Source organism: Pyxicephalus adspersus, chromosome 3, assembly GCF_032062135.1.
Source record: "Pyxicephalus adspersus chromosome 3, UCB_Pads_2.0, whole genome shotgun sequence".
NCBI classification, from domain to species: Eukaryota; Metazoa; Chordata; class Amphibia; order Anura; family Pyxicephalidae; genus Pyxicephalus; species Pyxicephalus adspersus.
Window position 1 is genome coordinate 53,025,306 of NC_092860.1, and position 27,833 is coordinate 53,053,138.

The following is a 27,833-nucleotide window of genomic DNA, read 5'->3' on the forward strand; positions in this document are numbered from 1 at the left end:
AGGTGAAAGCTTTTTAGGTGAAAAAATGTAATGTAAAAAAATCAAACTGTAGTGTGCATTTTTAACATTTTACAAAATATTTCAACAAATCTGTTTTATTATGTTCTTAACAATTGTTATGAATTCATGTTTTTGAAGTATCTAAAAAAAGCTTTCACATCACTGGCTTTACAATAAATGGGAATAATACCGACTAGCAACTCTAATTAGTAAACTGCTTAGGACCCAAGACATTTTTCCTTGACAGGTACAGATTTTACTGTAAGAATTCAATGCATTTTGAAGACATTTAGTGTTATTCTGTTAAGGTGTATTCCAAAAAGGTACACAATAAGGTATACAGCTTTCAATCACAGTGCAAAAGCAAAATATGCATTTAAAACATTATTATTGAATAATAATCTAATAATAATAATAAGTATTACCCAACAAAATACATTTATAATACCACACAGATTTATACATATATATATTTATAATACCACAAAAAGATGTCTGAAATTGTTAGACTATGAATAAAAATAATACTCGCAAAAATTATAATTATTTTTTAAAATCATATTTATATATCTTAGATGTTATGTTATATTAATGCTAAAAATTCTAGGAAATAATATCAATAACATTATTATGTTTTATTAATGTTAATAATATTATATAATAAAGTGTATTTCAAGGCAAACAAAATATGATGTGTTCAGTCCTACATAATACATAATTTTAAATCAAACCAGTCCCTAATAAATTACATATTTTTAGAATTTGCAAGACTAGATCATTTATAAATGTGGTATTTTAGTAAGATTTGATAAATGCTTACCAGATGATTACAAAAAGATCACTTTTTTGTGTAAAAATCTATCATTATCATAAGAATAAAAAGGAATAATAGGAAGCCTAATGGTTTTTGTAGATATGTATGTATTTATTTATTTATGTAACAATGCTTTGACTTGATATCATAACATATATCTAATATTAGAATAAAAAAAAAAGAATGAACTATAAACAAATATTGATTTGAGAACAACAGGAGTACCTTAAACATATAATAAAATATAAAGAGATTTGCCAATCATAGCTCTGCAAAATAACCAGTTAAATAGTAGTTAATTAAAAAATAAATCTGTGATGTTTTACATACACATAAAACTAAACAGTTTAAAAAAACTGATGTTGTATATGATAAAATATTTATCAAACCTAAAAATCTTAAATCTACATTCAGCTAAAAATCTTCTGTATCTGTATATCTCTAACTGTTCTGCTTTAAGCCATGAAAGACACAGATATTAGGTACAGTTGTATATGCTCATATTATTCCTGCTGCAGAATAATACTTTTTTTAAATAAATCACCAGAAATATACAACCTTTTATTTTGACATTCCTTTATTCAGAGATATTCCCTTAAATAGAGCTCTGGTGCATGATTATCTCAAAATTCTGGCAGCACTTTCCAATGCCATTCATTCTGCCCATAAGCTGCATGGATGGGGCTACATGGGCACCTACAGAGGTATTCACAGACTGATAATGGGGGAAACTCTGCTCTATGGTATTAGTACTCTTATTACAGAACTGTAATATACATGCTTTTTTAATCAGGCTCATCAGCAAATGAAAAAGAGTGCATAAAACAAACAAATTACATAAGCAACAGTACACAATTTCAACATTATGCAACATTATTATCTATTAGCAACATTGCAGGTAGATGGCATTACATCTTCCCTGGTATTGAAAAATATTATATAGGAATATGCACTATATTGCCCATGTTATGCATATAGAGTTTTTTTAAAGATCAAAAATGGCTATATATATATATATATATATATATATATATATAGCTCCCAAATAGCCATACAAATAAATTTCAGGGCTCATGATCACAATCTTTTAAAGCATTCATGCATTCCATCATATGATATTTAGTTCATATAACTATTAGAATTTCAGTAGTAAAGGCTATATCTCAAAACAGATGCCTATAATAAAAAAGAGTTTCTTGAAGGTTAGGAGTGTGTTATGTGCAGTAAAATATTGTGATCTGTAGTATGCATCACTATAACTAATATAAAACCTCTGCAGTATGGTTCTTTATAGAAGGTGCTATGTAATAAGTACAAATAAAAGCTTTGTATTTTATTTTCTGCATAAAAAATACATAATATTGCAGATTCTAGACATACCTAAAATTCCCAGTGTGTTTTTATTTTATACATAATTATAATAAGTGCTCCATCTAGTGCTGTTTTTTTTTTACATTTTGCTATCACTCACAGTAATAAATATACCAAAATACACACAGTGTGGGCTAAATGTGTTTTTTTTCCATTAGAGAAATAATGAATAGCTATTCTATTGGATGTCTGTATAATATTCCTACTGAAATCATTGAATAAGTTCATAAAAGATTAGCCAAGGCTAATAATTACATATTGACACACTTGTGTTAGTTATTCGTATATATACATGTGTTTTTTTACCATATATGTCTGGTACTATATTTATACTAGATTTTTGGTATCACTTTATATACTTTACTGTTGTAGTTTAACTCCTCTCTGCAGCATTCTCCCAGGACCCTAATGAGGAAAATCTAGCAAATCCTGCTGAATAATTTATACAGTACAGAATATCTATGCAAATCAGGAGGTGATCCTTGTATAATAAAGTCACGTGGAACAGTCAGCCAGACAGACAGCAGTCTGAACAATTTGCATGTCATAGCTGCCAAGATTAACTATTCCCCACCTAACTGGGAGGTGGCTGGACATGGGGCACAGCTTGTAGCAGCTTTCCAAATACTGAGGACAATGGTTCAAAAGGATACCTTAGGCTCATAAAGACTGAATAAAGGACATTTATGATCTAACAATTATTGTGTGTTTACAAGTATTAACCTGATAAACAGTGTATAAAAGCTTGAACCCTAACTGTACAAAACAAGATCTTTGTTATAATGGTAATGAGATTCATATTTCATAATTCTTCATGTTATCCATGCTAAATATAATATTATACGAGAATTGTAGATGTTGAACAGTTGTGTATATAAATGTACAGATGAGGCTGTAATTTATGAAAGGTGACTTGCAGGAAAATTGGCCAAAGGAAGCAGATTCATGCTGGACTAAAAAATGGGAAATATGTAACTATGTGTACATTGCAGTTGCTACAATGTTTATTAAATAAGGAAAAGTGTAAAATACCCTGAAATGGGATGAAGAATAAATTATAAATTTAATAAATAATAAAGTCTATGACTTGGTAAGTGACACATTGGGATGGAAATAGGTAGGTCCTAAAAAAAGAGATATCCAGAATCTTGCCATATTGTATATAGTGACTGAGGTAGGTGAATATGTTTAGTATACCAGGAGGTATGAATGTGTGGAGATAGATAGATAGATAGATAGATAGATAGATAGATAGATAGATAGATAGATAGATTCACATCATATATATTACAAATTCTAACTATTAATATAGGGGATCTCTGATCTGTAAAAAAAACTGTATTTACTGAACAATTATAGTATCCATTATTCTACATATTACAGGGAATGTCTTTATTTAGTATGTAGTGTCTATCCAACAAAGAGGTAAGAGTAATATATGGATATATATATAATTATATATCAGAATGTCAGTTTAACATTACAGATAACACAGATACACAAAGGAACTTTACGTACAATTGTATATCTATGAATATAATAATCAGTTCTTGTCTATTTCTGGTTATTCATGTCACACTAAATATGGCTGATTTATTTCCCATGACTGGTCTGACTAAATAGGAATTAAATTCATATGATATTTATGTATTCCTATAAACACACAAACACTTACAGTAAGTATAGACATACCACACACACACACACACATATATATATACAAACACACTTTAATAGAACACATTGTGTATACACATTTATCATTGTGTGTATAGATATATCACATATATCACACCTATATCTACTCACACACATTAATAGGTCACTCACATACAAAATGTATAGACACACAACACACACACATATATATGTATGTGTCTATACACATACAAACACGTTAGTACACTCTTTAAAAGGACACTGTGTATATACAGTTATCATTGTGTGTATAGATATATCACACATATATATTTACTCACACACATACAGTATGTACAGACACACCACACATATATATTTATATGTTTATACACATACAAACACGTTAGTACACACTTTAATAATACACATTGTGTATACACAGTTATGTTATACACGGTGTCTATAGATGTACCACACACCCCACACACACATATATGTAGTGTATACCAGCAGGCAGCCTGGCCATACACCCCAGTGTAATGTGCCCCATGCTAGGTGCCCCACACACGGGCTGTACAGGTTATTGAGGTGCCCCACACACGGGCTGTACAGGTTATTGAGGTGCCCCCTCGCCCTCCTCCCTGTGTGAAGTAAAATACAACAAATGGTGTCTCCAGCTGACCTATCCCGGGGTTTGACGTCAGGACGCAGCACTGCGTGTAGGCAAGTAGGGGAAACTTTCCAAAATGGATGTGCGGATTATCCCGGGGAGGTCGGGAGGGCTCTGCCTCCAGGAGTTGAGCAGGGAGGCTGCCTGACAGGAGCCCGGGAGTGTTTCCCTCCCAGGAGGGATGGCTGCGGCCGGGAGAGGGTTAATAGGGTTCAGCATTGTGTGTGGGTGAGATGTCAGTGCTCCTCATTCATCGGCAGCATCCTTGTCACAGCGCCTCGTACATTCAGGCAGCATCTCCTCCGACATGTCTGTGTACATAGTGCTGCCAGCTCCAAACTCATTCATCTCTGCCCTGTCAGGACCACATACAGCATTGTTGTATTTCCTGTGCAGAGCTGGGGGTCATCTAATACTACAACACCTTGTGTTCTGTCATCTCCATGACCTGTCATCACTTCCAGCACCTCACCTGCCTGCAATCTCAGCATCTCCCAGCACACACATTGCACTCAGCATGCCAGGAGAACCCCTGCATTGCCACCACCTTCCTACACCTTACTGCAATGGCCAACATCTGCACCTGGATCATCATCTCCTGATCTTACTACTGTCTTCTCTGTACAGGAACCATAGGGTAAGACTCTCTGATCCTGGGGGTACACCTCAGCTAGGATCTCAGCTACTTCCTGAGGGATGCAGCTCATTCTTCAACACCACCAAGCATCTTCCAGTCTCCATGCTTGCTCCTTCATCCAGCTTGACATAACCTCAGACTGGAATTGGAATGATCAGTATTTTGTCTTCAAAATGCCATCAAAAAGCCACTCCAGAGCAGGAGATGATTGGTAAAATGGAAGAGGAACCTCATCTACGGAGCTTGGTTTGTTCTGTTGAAGTCCACACCATCTCCAAGTTTAATGGATGTTCTGCCATGGTGGTGGCTGCCACTGGAATATTGGAATCGCTCCCTCGTCCTGTCTCCTGGAGTTAAATGGGATCTCATAAGTTATTCTTATGCTGTTGAGTGGGGGGTAACTAAAAGGCGTGAATAAAAAGCAAAATAGATCATGCAGAGCTCACACAATAGATATCAATGCACTCTGGACAATGAATGGGAACCTCTCTTAGGATTTCTACACACGTCTGCGACAGCTTGGACTGAATCTGACCGACAGGACTGAATCCCAGACATTCTCTTGTGTTAGGCGTGAGAAAATAAGTGCAAGACATCAAATTATTACAACTAAGTTAACAGAGGGGCCTGTCTCCCTCCCCCCTTAGAGAATCTCCCCATGAACCAGACTGGGTACCAGCTCACTCATCTCCAGCCTATACAAAGGATATGTCTAAGCCTGGTACTCACAGACAAGCATGTGCTGGGGCTTCTATCATCTCTCAAGAATTAGTTTATTGTCAATATTGTTTTAATGTTCCTCATCCACATCATGAAATGATGGTGCCATGAAGCCCGAGTTTACAAGTAAGTATCAAAATATGTGTCCTTATCCCTTACTTATCTTCTATCTAACTTGTTTTTTGGGCTAGAGATCAACTAAAATACTCTGATTTCTCCTTTAGTAAATCAAGACTTTGTAACCGTTTTTATATATATATATTTTGTATATAAATTTTAACCACAAAAAAAAATCACATGGCCTTGTACCGATTATTTGTTTCCACCCACTTCTTTTCTTTGGGGTCTTGCCTCTACACTAATGATCCATTCTTCTCGGTATTCGAAGACAAACTTCATAATAAAACGTTTACCATACAAGACAAACAGTTGTGGGATTGTTGTGAAGCCTGGGAAAATGCCCCCAGTAGCTTAGAGTCCAGCCTATTCATTGCAGCCCCTCTGCCTCAAGAGACCTCTCTCCCCCTAGACATCATTGTCATGCTAATTGGACAAACTGAACTTGATTTTGAAATCCCCTCTCTATTTGGGCTGATTTTTTTTTTGTCTGTGGGAAAAAAATGAAGAACCTACGGTGTGAAATTAATTAATCAGGCCTTGCTTAAAACGGAGCAAACAAAGGACGTGTTTTTCCAGACTTAACTTTTTAGAGCCTAACAATAACACTAATTTCTAAGCTCTAACCCTGCTCTGAATTTTTTAAGTTGGGTGTGTGCAGTAAGTATAGGTTCTACCTACAAGGTATAAATTTAAGGGGTTTCTGATTTTTAATCTTATTTTTATAGCTTTGATTATCATTTTTAAAAGATCAGTTTACCGGCTATTGTAAAGAATAGTGGAATGAAAATGAACGTAAAAGTGTAAAATAAAATATTTGGAAAAAGCAGATTAGTGGAAGCCACCACTTCTGATTTCATATATAATAGAGAAGAGAAGAATACCATGTTTGTAGGTATATACTGTATATATATATATATATATATATATATATATATATATATTGTTTTATTTAAATACATACCTACAAAATAAAAAGAAATGAGGTGTTATAATAGATAAAACGATGATGTTTCGGCTTTGGTAAGATGAAAAGCTTGTGACAGTTTACAGGGCCTGTATAGTACATGTACTGCTGGCAAATAGATTAATCTAAATCACAACTAAAAGAACATGTATATAATATAATCTCAGGGAGAACATTCCTGATACATCAATAGTGTATTCATGTACTACATTTGCTGATTATTTGAATACCTTTTTAATATAGCTGTCAAATGTTACAAATATGTGAGTAGGTGCATTTTGTTTTTGTTTATATGTTTTTTTTATGTGTAATGTTATTATTGATATATCTGCATATAGTTGTCCATGTGAATTTATTAAAAAGCTTTACATCCGATCTGATTTCTTCTAGGTTACAATCACAGTTCCTGGCTCTTACACAGTAAGGTTTGATTTTGAGTTAACATGTTCTTGGATGTTGTGTAGGTGTGGTTCTTGTACCTTTATGTCTTTTTGCTGGCATGCACATTTATGAGATTCTTGTTTGTGTTTGTATTCACTATAATTTATAGTAACTGATACGTTGCATTTGTTATACTAACAATGAGATGTTTAAGTATTGTGGTTTTGTAGGATCACATAGGTGACTACAATGTTATTCTTCCCCATAGCTTTCCTTTCAATCATTTCTTTTTATAACAACATACAGTTCAGGGCTATAACAATAAGACAGTAGGTGACTTTAATTGACATATTCACCTGCAATATAAGCATTGAGGCACACAGGTATAGCTGCATTAGCACACATACAATAACATTCCTGTTTATCCAGTGATCTATGTTGCAAGTACACTAGACCAGTATTGCATTCCTATAGGAAGTAAATGCAAGGTGGTACATGATATTTTTACAAATTATATCTAGCAAGCTAGTAAATGATGGTGGTTTCCTTGGGAAGTTATATCCACGTGTATTCATGGCATAATAGATATCTGATGCTTGTCATGGTATTCTAGTACTTACTGCCCACAATTAACTCTTAAACTTGCAGTGAAATGTTTTGAATGTGGAATGTTAATAATATATTAATGGTTAATCAAATCACATGATTTTAACAATACTGCAGCTCTTGCTTGCCTTTCTAAGGTCATAGGATAAGTTGTGCTGATCTATAGAATCTACAGAGAAATAGTGATGTGTATATGTAGAAATATATATTTATGTATAATATTTTTAATTGAATGTGTGTGTGTTTGTTTTCAGTGTATATAAAAGTATGTGTTTACTTTTTTATGATGGCCACCTTGTTCCCTTGATATTGTCTCATCCAATGGATTTCCCCTCGTTGTCAGTTTTTAAAAGGAAGGATGAGTCTGTATATGTGTATGGGGACCTGTTAGTTGTCAAAATAATTACAATTTTCAACGTGCTGTAAAATATACACAAAATAGATTTGGGAAACAACAGCCATACAACATGTATTCTAATAAGAGCAATGGTTGTTAGCCAAACCTTGGTTTCAAAACCATTTATTTTGTAAAAATAAAATAGACAGCTATATTTATAAATAAAAAAAAATATTTGATGATGTTCTGATATTGCTGACAATACAGTAATTGTTCATAAAGGTAAATCTAATGTCTGTGCAATAAACTATATTTACCTACGGTCCTGAACACTTATAATCAAAGCAACGTGAATACCAGTGGTGTGCGGTAATCCATGGTAGCCAATCAGATTTTATCGTTAATTGGTTTAGATCATACTGAGCATCACAAATATTGCTGATTGGTTGCTGGGTTACTTCCCTTTGCATAATCCTCTTAGCCCTATGTAATAAAAGCTATGATGAGTATGCACAAAAAATTCAAAGATCATTGGATATACTAATAGATTTTTCCGAGAGGTGGAGTTATGCTCGGAGTAGACCTCTGCCCATTTTCTGCACATCATTGTGCTTGCTGTCTTCATGTTTTTCTCTCTGACTCTAATTTGCTTGCCTTGTTAGGGTTATTTTTTTTTTAGAATATGTTATCCATATGAGATGATGAAGATAGATAGATGGGTAGGTATGTGGGATAGAATGGTAGGCCTGTAGAACAGACTGTATTGCCAGCTTCCAGATTAAACATTTTGCCCCTATTTGTTTTTTGGCATGCTGGAATATTTACAATCTATTCACCTGTTATTTTTTCATATAGTAAATCGGTAAGACTATTCTGCATACAATCCCCATTTCAAGTCATATAGGTTACTTTTGGTCACTTTAAAAATAATCCTTATTTTAAGTAAAGTGAAATCATAGCAATAAATGAATTAGAATTATTAATAATGAATATACCAATAGAAATGTATTTTATAATAAAATAAATCTCTGTAAATATAATACAAGATTCATGCCTGTTGTTATCTCCCCATGCAATTTTTCTTAAACGCAGGAATACTGGTTATTATGGAATGTATAATGTCAATGAGTAAGCCTAAGGGTTTCTCAAAAGTCTTGTATACTCTCATCATTTTTTCTTTGGTGTTCAGCCATTTATTGTAAGCCTAATAGGGTTTATAGTTTATCAGCTAACAAGGAAGAGTGATATAAGAAAAGTGCGATTTAATTCATCTGATGACTATATTACCAGCATATAATGCAGCCCTCACTGTCTATGTTGCATGTTTATATTCTTCCACAGAATTGGAAAGAAGGCGGTCTATATACCAGCACAAAAATATATTCTTTCCACTCAGCTCACCTCAGCAGGGAAGGGAATACATTTTTCACATGCCCAGCTTGATTGCTTCTATGGGAACAACAAGATCTATACAACACAACCATAATTTCCAAGAGCCGCACCAGTGGAAATTCCCATTTAGGGTTCTAACTTTGTCCCTTTTCTATGTACAAGTTTGTACAAATGAATCAAATAACTATCGTCTGAAGATATGGAGCAGTAGCTAATTTTTCACTTTATATTTCAGGGTTGGGCCCAGCTAGCTGTGATTTTATTTTACCTTCAGTTAAGCTGCCTCTTGAAACATGCACGAGTGGCTCCATGTTCTTGACAAATGCTTTCATTGTTCAGCTGACACAGCTTATCTATTATAATGATGCTAGAGAAAGAACAAAAGTACATTTTATTTTCATTTTTATTCTCATATACAATTACAAATTATTTACTAGTGAGGTTAAGCACGACATCCTGTAATTTAGAATAAATTACACAAATAGATACTTAACAAAGTAAACAAGGTTGAGATGCAGATACATATTACATATAGCCTTTCACATTAACACATTGTGCTTGTTTTAATAAAGCTCTCCAGGACTAGAGAAGATAGACTATCATGGGACAACCTAGGTGATCCAGTAAAACTGGAATGGATTTCTTAACAATCACCAGCTATTAGTTAGCAAATGCATTCAATCCATTCCAGGTTTGCTGGATCACCCAGGTCCTCCTATTATAGTCTTTTCTTATCTAGTCTTGGATGGCATTATTAAATCAGGCCCATTCTGGGAGTGCAAACATCAGCCTAATAAACCTGTTTTCCATATTTTCTTTTCAAACACGTTGTTAGATAATGGAGGACTACTTATATGGTGATATTTCACCAGTTTTTGATGGGAAAGACTTCTTTTGGCTCTTTGGTCTCTAAAGCCACATAAGACATCTACTTATTAAAATGTCTTCACCGTCATGAAATAATTTACATCTTGTAAAGAAATAACACCTTCATGCACGCAGTGTACTCTATTATTTCCAACAGGGGGAAGCTGGAGAAGGAAGGTACAGTGCTGACAAGAGACATGCTGCTAGGAGATGAGGACAGGGTGTTAGAGCCGCTCACATATACCTGTGTCAGCCTTTTTGGACTCCTGAGAGGGACAGCTCCAAAAATGTAGTGTCAGGGCTTCCCACTTAGGTGCCTTTTATATTTGCGTTGAAAAACTGAGCGGTCGGTTGCTCCCAGGCATTTAGCAAAATGCTGTTGTGTACCCAGTGTTGGAAATCCGCATGGGGTTTCAGCTATGATTCTTCCCCCAGAGGAGGAATAGCAATCTTGTAGCCAAAAGTTGCTTTCTGTGCTGCAATCCACAACAGCCTTATGAACAAAAAGGTTCCAAGCAATTGCCATTCGCTTTTGAGATATTGAGAGTGGTTGGGACCATGGGTCAGCCTGTGGAAAATCATTGTGGTCAGCTGTAAGCCTTAAATGGCCCTTAGCCTTATCCCCATTACATTTCTATTGGTCCAATGCTATGAGGGGAACCCTTACTGGACAACAAACTATTGCAGGTTGCAGACCAAGGCAGTGGAATTTTGCCTTAGGAAACACAAAGCTGTACCTCTCAGAGTTACCAGGGATTTAGATGTCATCCCACAGATGCATTTTTATTTATTTTCCAGATCCTCTTTGAAATATAGTTTTAATGTAGACCTAAATTCAGGGTGATATATTAAAATAAGCCATTTTCCCTAGCTTAAATTTATTTTAAAATCTGATTTTTTTTAAAAATTCTAACATGATTGAGTATTTCAAATACAGACAACCAAGATGGAAAGTCAGCATCTAATCCAATTGAATTTAAACGTTCATAATATTATTGTTTATTAAAATGTTATATTACAATAGTAACACGAAACACTGTTATTGTGATTGCATACCTTTATCTATGTATTCAGTGATGCTTAGATTTAAAAAAGGAAAAAAAAAAAGTCTGCAGTACCTACAGCAACATATTCCTTAGTTTTATAATAAAGGATGACAATGGAGATCTGGTTTGCAAACACTGAAATATTTTGATACTACAGATTAAAGCAGTGCCTGTATATTACAGTATTTTATTTTATTTTTTTAATTGTTGCCCTGTTTTAATAAGATTCACATAATCATATGTGATATACAATTGGTCCTGATGTACCATTACTAGTGGACAAGAACCTTTTGTTCATTAGATTAATAATATTCTAATGTGATCTAAAAAATTAGAAGCAGGATCTGTCTAGGATACTTTTTTATATTTTTATAGGATTATGTCAGGTCAGATTATGTTTTGCTTATCAATATTCTATTAGTTTACATTTATCGATTTATGTGAAAATGTTGGGTTAGCAAGAAAAAGGTTCACTCAATACAACAGGACAGTGCCATCCAGTGGCAAAAGTCATGCAAAACATGCTACATTTACTACCTTACAGAAGAACCGCTATTTGCTATTTAATAATACCAATTAAATAAATATATATATATATATATATATATATATATATATATATATATATATGAGGGGAATTTTAATACTCATAGTACTAGTAGGAAAAATTAAAAAGGTGTGCTTACCCAAAGCGGCAATAAACCTTATTGCAAGTTCCTTTTGCACCATCCTATTGGATTAGTCAATTATGTTTATTATCCATATATATACTGTGTATATATATATATATATATATATATATATATATATATATATATATATATATATACAACCCACATTATTTTGTGCAGACTTCAAAGCTACCCTTTGCTATCACCACTCTCCAGAAGCCAATATCAGAAAATATGTATTATATTGCTGTATATAGACTGAATTTATTTTTTAGATTGTAACACAAAATACAGCCTTTTTTGAATCACATATATTTTTCATCTCTCCCCATTGGCAATATGACTTGACTGCAACTAAATCCAGTGTGTTTTCATATCAGCAGCTCCAAATGTGTTGTCATATCAGCAGCTCCAAGCTTTTGAAGCTGCCATGACCTAGACACAGTTGCAGTGGCTCTCTGTCCAATGGCAGGATCTGTGTCCTGTGTGGCTGCCTCTGCCATACCATTCTCTGGATGAGTAAATCAGCAGAAACAAAAATCAGCCAGTTTTGATGTTTCTATGTATTTAAACCATTTTTTTTTATTTTGCATATAACCCTAAAAAGCATGCCAATGACACAGGACCCTTAAAGCACCATGGGTATACCACTATTGAATGTACTATCTGTTTCCATTTAGACTTTTTCTCTCTAATTGAAACTCCATAAGTCTTTACACCTTTCATACATAGATCTAGTTAAAGACTGCAGTTTGAACTGTGTTAAATAACAACTATGAATATTGTAGGTATGGTAGGTAGGTATTGTAATCACTTTGCTTTAACTGTTTTAATGCAGCATATTTACTGGAGAATAAAGTGAGAGGGAGGAGAACTAAAAGAAGGAAATGACTTTGTTCAGGAGTGCCGCATTAGATCCAATTGACTCACCATAGCTATCAGCAATATTAGGAGCATAAATCTGATCTAATATATATTACAATTCTATTTTCATAATACTTTTTTAATAAAACAGAGATAAGTTATCTAATTTTCCTAAATACACTAAAATGTACCAATCATAATATTATAAAGATATCACTTGTAAGATAGTTACAATTCCTTTGTTTTGTTAATGTACCTAATTGTAGAATTATGACTGAAATGTTCATGCAATCATTAAATAAAATGTACCTAAATTATTATCTGCTAAACAGACCCATATATCTATGTGAGATACATTTAAATGTATTTTATTCTTCTGTTTAAAATGTAGGGTCTAAAAAAGCAAATTCGAATGAGCCAGCTGCAAGCTAATCTTTACATTACTGAATCACTATTCTATAGTACATAATCTGTAGTTTTTTCATTGGTAAAAGATAACGGTAATGTTCTTTAATTGTAATTTTTTATAATTTTATATAAATAAAACTTTTTCTTGTAAATCTAGTATTATATGACATTTCCATGGCATCCTATATACATTTTACACAGTTAAGCCCCTAGAGGGCATGTGTGATGCAGATCATACAAAAATCCCAAAATGTCAGAGACATCAGTAGACACACGGAGCCAATCATCAACATGCACTTGTCATGGCTAGAGTTCAGTGTTTTATTTACATTTAATGCTATAAAAAATATTTGGCTTAAATTGAAATGATGCAAAAACAGCTGGCTCACTAAAAAAGAACATTTATGAAAAGGGATCACATAATGTAAAATAATAAAATTTTATTATGATCACCCTCAAAATATATGTAAATACAATCCGTAATTTCCAAACTTGCATATTTTTTAAATTTGCCTCATTTTACAACATATTTGCTTCTGATCCTTCCATAAAAGTCCCTATACACACACATTTGCACACACTGTTGCTGTCTCCCACTTGCACTTCTTCATTGTCACGCTGTCACATGGGCTTCCAAGGTGACAGCACTTATTGCGCAGGAATGTTTACTGTTGTCACTATCAGAAGAGCATGAAAAGAGGAAATAGCTGTAAAGTGGTTGAGAGAAATCAGAAGCAATGAGGTGCAACAAAAGAAAAAAGGATTAAAACAACTTTAAATTCAAGATAACATTGCAATTGTAATGATACACGGTGGTATAGCAAGCTAAGTTTTATTCATTTAGGGTTTATATCTTCCTTATGTGAGTTGATATGTATGATATTGCTTCCTATAAATGTTATTCTTACAATTCTAGGTCATTTACCTAGAGATCCTGCTAGCAAATCCTAGTGCTGTATTCTCAGCCCGCCATGTGCAATCACAGTTGCCAATGACCTGCCTTTTTGACACCAATGAAATCTATGACAACCCCAATTACATCATTAACAGTGAAAGTATTACACTTTGGTTAATAAAGAATTTATTTAGGTGGTTTATTAGCTGTTACAAAAATATAAACCTCACTATTTTAAGCTATTTTATTATATAATATTTAAATTTGCTAAAATTATTGGGGATTACTTTCATTATGTATAAATAAATGATTCAATGTAATTAGATGTTTTTAGAGGCAATGGGCCTGATTTATCAAAACTCAGGTCTGGAGAGGTTAGACTATCATGTCAGGGAACTCCAGAAGAATGAAAAACAAAAACAGCTCAGATAGCAAATAATTCCCCTCAATCTGGAGCTGACCCAAGATTGACCAACAATACTGCTATTGTACCACAAAATCAGTCTTGATGTCGTCCTCAATCTTCCCGTGTTGCCTATTGTTACTACACCTAGTAGGCATTACTCTGAATGTAGAATGTCTGAGAAGAATAGGCCCCATATCACATGACCTGTCAGAAAACATAGTGAAAAAGGTAAGTATCATGGAAAAAACAGGGAATAACATATACAGAGGGGGGTTAGGGGTCAAGGAGGGCAGCATGGACCCTCAATATAGGCTTTTATTATATTCAGTAAAAACATGATTTTTGGTGTTAAATTAATATACCCAATCAAGTAACGTTAAGATTAAAAATAAGAAAAAAGAAAAAGTAAGATTAAGACTAAGAAAAAAGGAGCTACTGAAGCAAAAGTATGTCTATGTAGAAGATTTTTTGCTTAAGACAAAATATATATATATTTAAATAAATGAATGATTGGACAGACAGATTCATTAATATATATATATATATATATATATATATATATATATATATATATATATATATATATATATATAAAATGTAACTCTATGTATCTAAAAATACATTTTTAGATACATAGGGGGTTTAGGTTTTGTTTAAAGCTGTGCCAACACATTGTTTTAAAAACATCAGACTCTAAAAAATGAAATACCTGCTTAGTTTCTTTTACATATAACAGTTCGCAAATTACAATACAGATATAAAAATGCTACTGGTTTCATTATTTGTATTTTAGTTATGCAGTATTATCTTGTGTGTGTGTGTATAACTCATCTACACATAGTAAGGCAAATTTGTGAAATAAAGATAGTTGTATGGTTTTTAAAATCAAATTCCTGCTAAACTCACCATCCATCCAATGCGTACTTTATATGTTATGTTTATACACTGCATGTTGGATGCACATAAAGGGGTTAGTGTATTAAAGCAGCAATGATTGTTTTCCAAAAAAAATGATTGTCCACTTTGCAAAATTAATGTTCAGGAATCCTAAAGAACATTCAGCTTCAACAAGATGATGGATCCTAAAAATATTATTCACCCAATCCTGTCCAGGAGACAAAAAAAGTTTGATTTTTGCTGCATGTGATTGAATTGTTGAAGGGAGCACAGTATTATCTGATTTCAACGGCTGAATGAACATTCATTTTGTAAGGTGAACTCTCCATACTTCTTTAGATATAAAGTGCAATGTGTGATTTTCATGCTGTAGATCCCTATAGAAGATGCTCCTGTCAGAAACTGCAGCTAGACTGCTATAAGCAAGCTCACCACACATAAACACAATGATGAGATTTATACCATTGAAACCATGGAAATAATCTCAGAAAGCTGTTTTATTTAAGCATGCCAACATTTCAGAACTGTGAATGGGCCCCAAATCATTGTGCAGTACTGCTAAATGTCTAGGGCTTATTTACTAAAAGAGTAAGGAATATTTGCTCATTTTAAGTAAAGCTATGTTCTATGTGAAACTCCAATAATGGTATTTTTTTCCTTTGTTTATTTTTTTACCATTCCATTCCATATTCCTTTAGTAATCAATCCATTGAAGTATAGATTTCCCTTTAAATGTTAAGGTATGTCTTGATACAAACATGGCCTACCTTATATTTTCCAAAAAGGATCAAGAAAAAAACATCATGTTACACGATACACATGGTATACAGCTATGAGAGCCACACAAACACACCAACCGAGGTATGTAATCAAAATACATATTTATAAACCAGCTTGCTTGTTGACATTAGGCAGCACTATGAATCCTTCTTATTGTGCTCACTCAAATCCTCTTCTGTTTCTCATCTGCATACACCCAGCTGAATGTACTTCTATTGTTTATCATTGCGCCGAACATACACATATGTTCACTTCTAAACATTGCCTTCTCCTAGACATGTAATGCACGGCTGTTTGATGCTGTGAAACATAGCTGATTCTACTTAGCAGACTAAATCCACTCCCTCCCACAGTGTGCTTTGAGGCGATGTAAAGGAAATTGTTACTTTGATGCATAGCTCTTCCTTCTTTCCTATTCCCTTTTTTATTTTACTCAGACATTCTTTCAAATATTGTGATCTTGGTTTATTTATGTACGGCTTTTTTCTCTTTCCACTATATAGATGTGAAATTAAATCTAAAAGTCAGCTGTGATGATATATATATATATATATATATATTATAGAGCCTGCATTTTCAAAGAGAATTTTCATTACAAATGATATTTAAAAATGAATTTACCATGACAGGTTTCGTTTAAGCATTCTAGCTAATTTTATCAGTTAGAGAGAAATCTTTATTATTATTCAGAAATGTACGATGAGACCTTTAGCCTTCCACCATTCATTTCTGTTTTCTTGCATCTATGAGCCAATAATTGGCACGGTGAGTTATTTTATTTATTACAGCTTTATTAGTAGACATGAACAGAACATTGAACAAAGGATATCAGCTTGATTTTTAATGAATCCAAATGTGTTGTGGGCTGTGCTGCCCATATGAATATTTGCTGCTTCATTTCTGTAAGATTTATGTATTTGTAAAAATTAAAAAATTGTATACTACCTTTTGTCCATATTTGACAGGTTTTACTAATCCTGATCATTTGGCATTATATTTGTTGTTACTGTGTTATGAAAAAAGCTACAAGGTAACTGAATATGTATATGAATATATATCACAATGTTAGAAAATCCAGTATACTGACCTATTATGCCTATAATACTGACCAGTTTTGTCTTCTGTCTGTAGTTTTAGAAGCTTCCAAATATATAGATTACATCTTATCTTATATCTTATTATTTTATCTTTTTTTTAATTTTTACAATTTATTATTTACCTGAATGCATATTTTATGTGAATACCATCACCAATCTAGAATAGATTTTACCTATTTAATGTGCCCATGTCTGTATTCACTAAAAGGTTACAATTCTAATAATAATTTTTGCCTAACACAGTTATGTGTTTTTAGTAGAAATGGGTTTTACATTTTTTTTTTATAGTTTATATGTTACTAGTAGTTATCTCCTCTTAGTCCTATGAACACAGGGGAGACATTTCAATGGTACTTTAATGCACGTCAAGGTTAACTAAAAGGATATAATATATGTTTTTCTCTGCAGTAAATAAAATAAATAGCAGTAAAAAGATAGATATCAACAGAACTTTCAATACACAATCAAAAATACCACAAAAAAAAAGGAAAGTAACAATAAAATATGTTCTATGTCTTTTGTAACAAATTAGAAAGTGACCCAAGAAAGGATTCCAAAGCTCTGTTGTAGTTAAAAAAATGACTCATTAAATGACAAATTCTTCTATTATTCTAGAAATTACAGCCATCATTGTCCTACAACAATTGCAATGCTACAATAGGACTGTGGAAACTCTTTCAAAAGCATATACGTTCCCAGGAAATCATCCACAATATTATAAATACATTTCTTATATTATTAGAAATCATTTGTCGAAATTTCTAAATTGAGTGACGTTTTTGTATGGAAATACATTTTGTTGGACTATTGCTAGCATATCTTTGGAACGGGTAATGAGTAATGCTACAATTCTTTATTGCATTCATTATTTGGACCAAAATAAGGCAAGAACAATAGAATGCAAAATTTGTCAGCATTCAACTTGATAGGATTCCCAGACTGTTACCATGGTGACTAGAATCAGGATTTTGCCCAGAAGTAGCGGCTTAAAATCAAGAACTTCAAACAAAAGGGAACTAATATAAACTAAGAGCAGAACTACAAAATGCATAGTAGAGGTTGACACTTTATTGTTGTAAATAATCAGGTTATTGGAGGTTTTTGACAATGTTGTTGACAGGCTTTTAGATTTCAAGTGTCTTGCATGGCTTTAAATTTAAATTACCAGGTCAAAGAAAAGAGTTCCTTGTCTACATTTGCGTGAGGCCTCTTTGGTTGCCAATACTATCATCATTATTTGAATGTCATTAGTTCTTAAAGTCGAAAAGGTAGAAGGGTGTTAAAAATGTAGGCATAGTAAAGATGATTAAGGTACATCAAAAATTGCAACTTTAGAAACTTTTATCAAGCGCATAGTAGATCTGCTATTACAGCGCCAGAAAATTGTGACGTTTTTTATTAAACCAGTACATTAATATTGGGACCAGCATTTCATTCCCATAAGCAACTTTTTTAACCTCTTTAATTTATCCACAAACATGCATACACACAGTCTTTCTCACATCCCTACCCTTAGATGAAAAGGGAGGCATGCATAGTGTGGTATAATCATGACACTCTGTTGGTGGAATGACCTTTAGCCTCTGTCTGGGTTACCCTACTCAGGATGTGGCCTTTTCACTTCTTTGACTGAGTTCAGCATTATTCCCAAAACCTCTTTTCAGTCCTAGGCTTTCCCAGAGCCCAAGACCATGGAGAGGGAGAAGACCTTCTTCTAATCTTCTGGCAAGAGTCTTATCACTTATATGAAGAGTGGAGATGTTCCCAGAATGGACCAAATTGGCCATGCCCCTTCTCTTGAATTAATGGACAAAAAGAAGGAGGGGGTTGGGGTCTATGTTAATGTTAGGGGAGTGGGGGGAGGAGTAGGAGTGATAATTTCCCAGGGTCATTCTAGTTTCCCAAATGAAGCTACATTCATGGAGTTTCAACCTGCTCTCTCTCACTCTTATCTTGCTCTGCATACAACTTATAAACAACTTGAAATACTTCTTCAAAAAAGGTATTTTTTACCTTATTTATTATTTTATGTCTTCTAATTAGGACTATTATTTGTTATTAGGGCAATTTATGTATAAACTGACAGTATGTTGTATATGTTACTAAAATATGGGTTAAATAATTTCTTGAATACCATGCTATATCTTGTTTTTGTAGTATTTATTAGTATACTATATTGGTTTATTTTTATATCATGCTTAGCAATGGAATTTAAAATGGTCTGTGTTTAAATTTGAATTTATGGTAAACTGAATTTAACAGGATTAGATTGCTGGCCTGTGCTTTGTAAAGTGTGAATTTGTATTTCCTTGAGCTATGACTCAAGTGCAGTATTTGAGCACTGATAACTGAAAGGAATGTGTATTTTGGGACAAAACCTATTTCTTATGTTAAATTAATATAAAAAGGCTTAGTTACTAAAGACCTGATGGACATTAATTTAGTTTAGTTCTGCTTGTTGGAAAAGTAGTAGAATATAGAAGACAATTTGATGTATTTATGTGTCTGTCATGTTTTCTTTTTCTTACTTGTAAAAAGTTCAGTGTATTCAGTTTTTATCAAGACTATCTATCTACTTATCTATACATCCATCCAACCAGATATCTGTCTATCTATATAATGCAGTATGACAAATCTAACTATGCTGTTTTGGAGTATAGAGAGTTTCAGTGTCTAAAGGTCAGGTCAGCAGAGGCACAAGTGTTTAGAAACAGGGAATTAGAACCATTAAGAGGCAGAGGAATGTACAATGAATAGACAGCCAACTGAGAAAGTGTCTAAAATCACTAAGAAAAGGGAATTAAAAAAATGTGTGTGTGTGTGTGTGTGTGTGTATACAAATATATGGTGTTGTAAAAGTTGTGGACAAGCTACATATTTATCACTCATTTATACATATTATTACATATGGTTTTCAGATAAAATTTGAAAACTTTGGTTAAGTGAACCCCTTGCATTGATGGGAAACCATACCGAAATAGGTTTTGGGCCCACTGAGATGAGCAATTCATGTGATCATGGAGTCCAATCTCACTCCCTGCAGAAGCTGCAGTTTGTGCTCATCCTAATGCAATGCAATACAATGTAGAAGGAATACTTCCCCAAGCACTTGACTGTACTAATACATTAGGCTTAAAACTGATCTTTTGCACTAAGCCTCAAGAAGCACACAAAGAGCACCAGGAATGTGTTCCTTTGGTGCATCTGTATATGAAGCAATAATTTTATGTAGCATTTCAATGAAAAGATATATCACTGCGTTCGTTACATGCATTTTGGATATTATTTTTATTCGCTGCATTCATTTTTAGTCAGCGGTGGGTTGTTACCTTTAGGGGTTCTACTAGGCCATCTCTCTAGTATAAATGTTCTGATTTTTTTTCTGCTTACTCCATTTATGTAACACCTGTACAAGCTTGAGGTAAAATATAAAGACATAATATGATCTTTGCCCCATTCTGACTGAATTCTGCAGGACTGATCAATACCAGATGCCTATGGAGTTTTACAGAGATCAGCAAATCATTCTTAAGGGCAAATGATTGTTCTCCAATCTGTTATTACTCCAACAGTGCGTATGTTTATGATTTATATAGTTGCTCAGTAGTTATCTATTGATATTTCCAGCTTTTGTACTGTTTAATTTTTTATTAGTAGGGAGCAGATTTTGCAAACAAGTATTCCAAGTCCAAGTGTTAGATTTTTTTTTTTTTTTTTTGCACAAAAACAATTGATTTAACATTCAGATGTTTGTGTACATACATGTAAGTGGTGTAGCATTTCATATCTTAATGTGCCCATAGACTTCACAGGGTAAATGGTTGTGTGACATAATGTGGTCATTAACAGAGTAAAAATCTTCACTGCACAGCACAGTGCTTTTTGATGTGTCAAACAAAAGGTTTATGTGAATGGAGCAGAGAAATGTACTTGTTTACTGCTGATACTGACTTATAAGGAGGACTAATAATGATTAGAACAGAAGTGGACACCTTGCAGTGTTGGCATCCACTTATAAACATGGGATTGTGATGCAGTTCAGCCATTTTCAGCAACTGCTATGATTACTTTTTACATACATACATAGCCTGACTATGAGCTGACATTAATAAGTAGTTCCAATTGCTTGCAAAATTCATGTATAAATATTGATAACAGACTACCTGAATAATCTCTTACAATACACAGTTGTTGCTGAATTCTGTTTACCTGAAACAAATCTGAAACATAATCTATCAGTGGCCATCATTGCACGATGTGTAAATGTAGAATATTATTGAATTTTAAGCTTTTATATGAGACGTGGGTAGTATCTAATTCTCAAATGATGTCAAAAGATAATTCAATGTGTTTAAGTCAGTGGGTCGCCCCCTAATCATGGAGTCACTTTATAAGAATTAGGTAAAAAGGAACAGTCTTACCAGAAAAGTAGAAAAGTATGCATGTCTAAAGGAGTTAGGTCCAATATAAGTGTAACTGAAATTATCCTCAGCATCTTACATATTCAAATCTTCCCTGACAAAAGTAGGATCTGTAACTTCAAAGAACAAAAACCAAGCAAAGAAAAGGTACTAGACAGCTTTATTTATAGGTAACAGGTAGAAAAAGTGTATGTACCAAGGCCTGCTACTTGGTTAGATGGTTCAAGATGAACCCATGACACCACCATTTGCCAAAAAAAAATTGACTGAACGATCAACATTTCCAGACAATAAATGCTTTAATGTCTTCCAGCCTGTAGGAGTTGTGCCCTATCATATTTTACCTTTTATGTGTTGGTTAAAAAACAGACCCTTCTAAACCTGTTTAGTCCTAAATGGCTGCTTAGAAACTCTCATATATGATCAGCTTTAGATTATATGTCAAAGGTGGACTTTCCAGCAAAAAAAATATTAGCATAAGTCTATATAAAGGCCTTTGTACTTATCACCATGGAGCCTTTTACAAGTTGTACTTGGCATAACACCTCTGAAGCCTTGGATCCATTGGAATCTCCTGGTTTTGAACCGGTGAATGTCTTTGGTTACCTAGCTGTATGAGTATACTAATTTCATAAAGCTAGACAACCGAACGTATGAACCGATTCTTTTTTCTCCAGAAAACTACAAGAACCTCATCAGCAAATGGAATGTGACATAGACATGAATACCTTACATTTATCTTTATTAAAATGCTATTGACTCTTTATTTGTAGTTTTTGTTTCCAAACTGAATTTTACTTTGCATTCACCTTGGTGAATAACAAAAAAACTGCACTGACTTTTATTATCCAATCATCTTTTTACAATAAAATCTCTAAAAGGTATTTGCTAATTTAATTACAGAGTTAGATGTGACACAAAGACACAGGAGTTGTTAGGCAGGGCCTTCTTTATGGTGTTATCAAGGGTTCAAGTAATGATTTGGTTTTAAATAGAAGTGGCTGATGCAAAGCTATCAGGGATCAGGTACGGTTCATGCTTGTTGTGCTCAGAAATATTGAGATCTAAAGATCACCAAACTTTGGAAACTGAAAGGCCTCGGCACTCATAGTTTAATTTCAAGCATTCTATTAATTGCTAACTACACTGTAACACAGCATGCTACTACAATCTACAGTAAAATCCTACATCATTTTTGCAGAGTCCCAATTAAATATACTTTCCTGGTCAAGAAGTAATACCTAAATTTTTGTGCACTATTTTTTCTATTTTTGTCCTCCTACATGAGGTAACACAAATAACAAAAGGGAGATAAATAAGTTAGTACCCAGAGGCACAATAAACCTCATTTCCAACCAGTATCCTTCTTCTTCCCCTCCTCCTCCCTAAAATCACCTGTCATCCACAGCAGAATGTCGGGTTAGGAATATGTACCCAACCATCAGTTTGTGTGACAAGTAAATGTTCACCTGACCAAGCTGCCGGTGGTGCAGTAACTGTCATGCCACTTAATGAATTCAGACTCCTTTAGGGAATGTATACAGTGCTTTCGGGCCTGATGGAGAAGGATAGCTAGCCACCATGCTGACGTGGCATCCCCCATCCATAAGAAACACACGGATTACCAACATTGCATGGGGAAGGAAGATGAAATACAGATAGTACTGAGGCATGAAGATGTTTGTTCCTGTCTAGCATATCCACCAGCATACTATTATAATGATGATAATTAATATAACAGCATTGCATAAAGATGGCATTGTGGTTGCACAGGAAGGAGAACAAGGCTTATGTGGACATTTCAACTTGCAAGCTTTGCTTTTTCATTTCAAATTTGACACATTTATCAACCATATTAAAAAAAGAAAAGACAACTACTCGGTACCCCATTACAATGGGTACAATGATTTGATCAAAGTTGGATCTACATCCAGCTTGTGATGGTTTTTCCCAGGCAGATGACTACACGTCCTCCATTGCCACTCCACCCCCTCTGCAAAACCATCACTGTCAATATGAATCACTACAAATAAATTGATATCATGGATTTTTGACACGCTATTCAATGTAAACCATAAATAGCATCTTGAAAAAATATCAACTTTACCAAATTATAAAATATATTTCCTTTACCAGTGGTCACTGACATGTCTACAAAGTAGAGCATATGGTGAGTTGATGGATTTTTCAGGCTAGTTGTGATTTATTATATTTAACCCTAATTTGTTTTTGTTTTTTTTTTTTTGTTTTTTTCAATTAATCATTATTTTTGTGTCCCTTGCTTGTACCTTTATTTCAACTTCTAATAGGCCTTGGTACACACGTAGCACCTCTATTGACTTTATGTAGCAAAACATAAAGCAAACTGCTAACTCGTTATAAGCATTCAGTACATGTAGGTTAGTGATAGTCATTTTCAGATGAGTTCAAAAAGATTTGAAGGTAAACTCACATAGCTTAAATAATAATATTAACCTTAAATTGGAATTTAAGCTTCATGTCTACATTTTTATTTATCAAATCTAGCTATGCAATACTGCGTTAGCCACTGTGCCATATCATTGCATACTGAACTTTAATGAAAAAAATATTTGTATATTATGCATCCGTAAAATAAGTGAAACCTTTGCAAATATCTGGGACACTTTTTGTGTAAAGAAGATTTTCTCTATATGTAAATAGATATGCATATCTTTGTATGTAAATAGATATAGGCAATTCCTTCTAAATCTGTAATTGTTTTTATTCTTCTGAAAACAGGCTACAATGAAAAATACTTCTTTATTAAACCACCTCTATGCCATGTGTTTAAAGAAGAGCTGTAGATGTGTAAATTAAAAATTCCAAGATTTATTTATTAAGAATTATCGAGATGTTTAAAAAGGTGATTGATATTGACAATATCCAATAGGGTTAAGTTTTATTTTCCAAGCTTAATTCATTTGGTTTTCATGAGACAATATAGACCGTATTTGCATCAGACATGGAATGGATAAATATGGTTAGGCCATATTTTCTTGTTGTAGAAGGGCAATAGTGGCCGGTTAACCTTGCTCTGTGTTGGTTGTGTAAATTCTGTGTGCCTGCTATTGACCACTTTGGTGGTTTACTGTAGACCATTCTGACTGTATATGGATGCAGTTAAAAACCATACATGCAGCTTGAAAATACAATTGTACCAGTAGATATCTACTGATTATCCCCAGCATATAATGAACACAGGCCGGTTTCAAATCATAGATACGTTATTGACATCTGTTATATCTTAACCCACTCATCAGTACCTACTGGGTTGAATTTCTTGCATACAACCAAATTAGCACTGCAGTGTTTAATGTGCATTTTATTTTTTTTAAACAAGAAATTTGCTTTGTAAAAAGATTTGATCCTGAAAGGAGAGGGTAAGTAAGTAGCTGTTTGTCTACAGGATTCAGTGAAGAAAATCAAGCCCCAAGTGCCGGCTCAAATCTGTAAAAGACTGTGCCTTCTCTTAGGTCCTAGATAGGTTAGGCTGTAATGTGATAATACCAACCCAATGCTTTTGGTATTATGCTCATACACTGGGCCTGATTTATTAAAGCTCCCCAGGGCTGGTAAGGTTACACTTTCAGTGAAGCTGAGTGATCCAGCAAACCTGGAATGGATCTGGTCCAGGATTCAAAACATTTGCTAGCAAATAGAAAATTATTTGAAGAAATCCATTCCAGTTTTGCTGATCGCCCAGCTTCACTGACGAAAGTGTATCCTCTCCAGGCTTGGAGAGCTTTAATAAATCAGGCCCAAAGGGTGAGACATGCTTATGTTTGAGGAGTACGGCAGGGTGCCTCTTCCACTGTACTAAAATAGGTTCATTGAATGCCTGATCTACATTGTAGTGCAAGCTCACTACTTTTGTAATTGGTTAGGGATGTTGTTCATAACATTGTTGGACCAGTGTTAGCCATTACTAATACCATGTTAATAAATAGTTTTAAAAAAAGATTAGGACTTAAAGAAAAATACTCAGTACAATTAAGTGAATTATCTGTTTTATTAACTTCCCCTACTGGGCCTTTGGAACAAATGACACAATTTGATAATATAGTAATAATGTACACATTTTATCATATTATTCTCATTCTGTGCCTATTGGTCAGCCATCTGACATGTTTTGTTTTATTGTTATATCATAGCTAGAATAATTATATGAATTTTTTTAGTACCTGTGGGTTATACCCCATCTTGTATTTAGTTTGTGCTGGTGGAAATGCCAAAAAAACAGACAAATTGAATTATTCTAAGGTGAAAAGATATCTACCTAATAAAGATCCTTAGTAGAATTATTTCCTTATCGGGCGTAGCTGGAGCATCCTGCTTAAAATAGCTGCTAGAGAAAGTGTCATTAATTTTCTACAGTTCATTATAACCAAACGTAGTCTCCTGGCAACACCATCTATCCGTAATAGGCCGGCTTTGTTTAATCCTGGAGGTGAGGCCAATACTGTATATTCCATCACAGTGTGAGTAAGAAAAAGGGGCTGCACTATATAGAGGAAACTACTGAGAACAAAAATATAACCTGCCTGTCTAAATCAGTGATTTTCCAAAAATGCTAGGAATTAAGATTTATTGTGGAGCTATTATATTTTATATTTACACCTCCCAAGAGTCCACATTTTTCAGCATTATTATTGCAATCGTTGTGTCGCAGCAGGCAAGACTTCTCGAACGTGGGCAATTATATGCAAAAATATGGTCAAATTAAGGGAAGAATTTGCTATAATTGGTAGTGGGACATAATAGGTTCTATTTTATTTTTATTTTAGTGAAGGCTGTGAAGTCACTCCTTTTACTCTAAGGCTGTGATAGAATTCTACTCGACATGTGCAACACAGTGCCTAAAATCTAGAACTGATTTACTAAATAGAGAATTTTCACTTTGCTAAGGACCATATTCTCTGTGCAAGGCAAAAATTCACTTAGTGAGTTTAATTCTGTCATCCAAATATGTGCAAGCTAAATTCCCGTTTTGTTTTTTAATTTTCCTTGCACATTAGGAGGCATGAAAATGAGCATAACGTATTCTCTACAATCCACACCATAGAGATACAAGGGTGTTTCAGGGTGCCACCATAATTCAGGGCAATATTTGGTCTTAGATTTTAAATTGATATATAATTTATACAGTAGGAGCTTACTTCAGTATTACTCTGCCAAATGCAACTTCTTGCCACTTAAATTAAATTTCCTTTGACATAGTAACGGATGATTTCTGGCTAGTACCAAAAGAATATTGTACTATACACATTGCTGTTTGTGTATACTGATATGTCATGTGCAGGTTAATTGTTTGCAAACCCAAGGCAAATAAGGCAATATGTTGGGAAAGATTTATGAAACAAATAAAAGTTAGCTCATTTAGGGGATGCTGGTCAATAGCTAGCCATACATTGGCTGATCAACCAGTGCATAGCCACCATAACAAAAACTGTATTTACTTACCCTCCATGTGTGAGAGAACTTTAAAAAAGTGCTGGCTCATAATTGGGTTTCAAAAGAAAACACAGCTTAAGCCTAACTTTTATTGACATTAAAAAAAGCATATATTATCTATCAACGATAATATCTTGATAATATTAAATTGGAATGGGCTTGGAGGGGAACAGTACAAATTGGGGGTTAGCACTGAGCTTGACCAATTTATTAAATTAGCCTTCTGTCCTCTGTCCACAAGAAACATTGCCCCTGATTCATCATTGAAATCCGCGATCGCGGGAAGCGCGATAATACGCGCGACCCGCGATCGCGGATTACCGCGGTCCGGGACTCGAGTGCGCGCGTCCACTCGC

At 34.0% G+C, this 27,833-nt stretch overlaps 1 long non-coding RNA gene across 1 annotated transcript in view; it reads left to right on the forward strand.

The window, feature by feature from the left end:
* The first annotated feature begins 4,553 nt into the window (after window positions 1-4,553).
* LOC140326224 (uncharacterized) overlaps window positions 4,554-27,833 on the forward strand; it is a 50,626-nt gene continuing 27,346 nt past the window's right edge. The window contains exons 1-2 of the long non-coding RNA XR_011919803.1: window positions 4,554-5,979; window positions 7,328-7,357. This is a non-coding gene — a long non-coding RNA (uncharacterized lncRNA). The remainder of the gene's footprint in view (window positions 5,980-7,327; window positions 7,358-27,833) is intronic.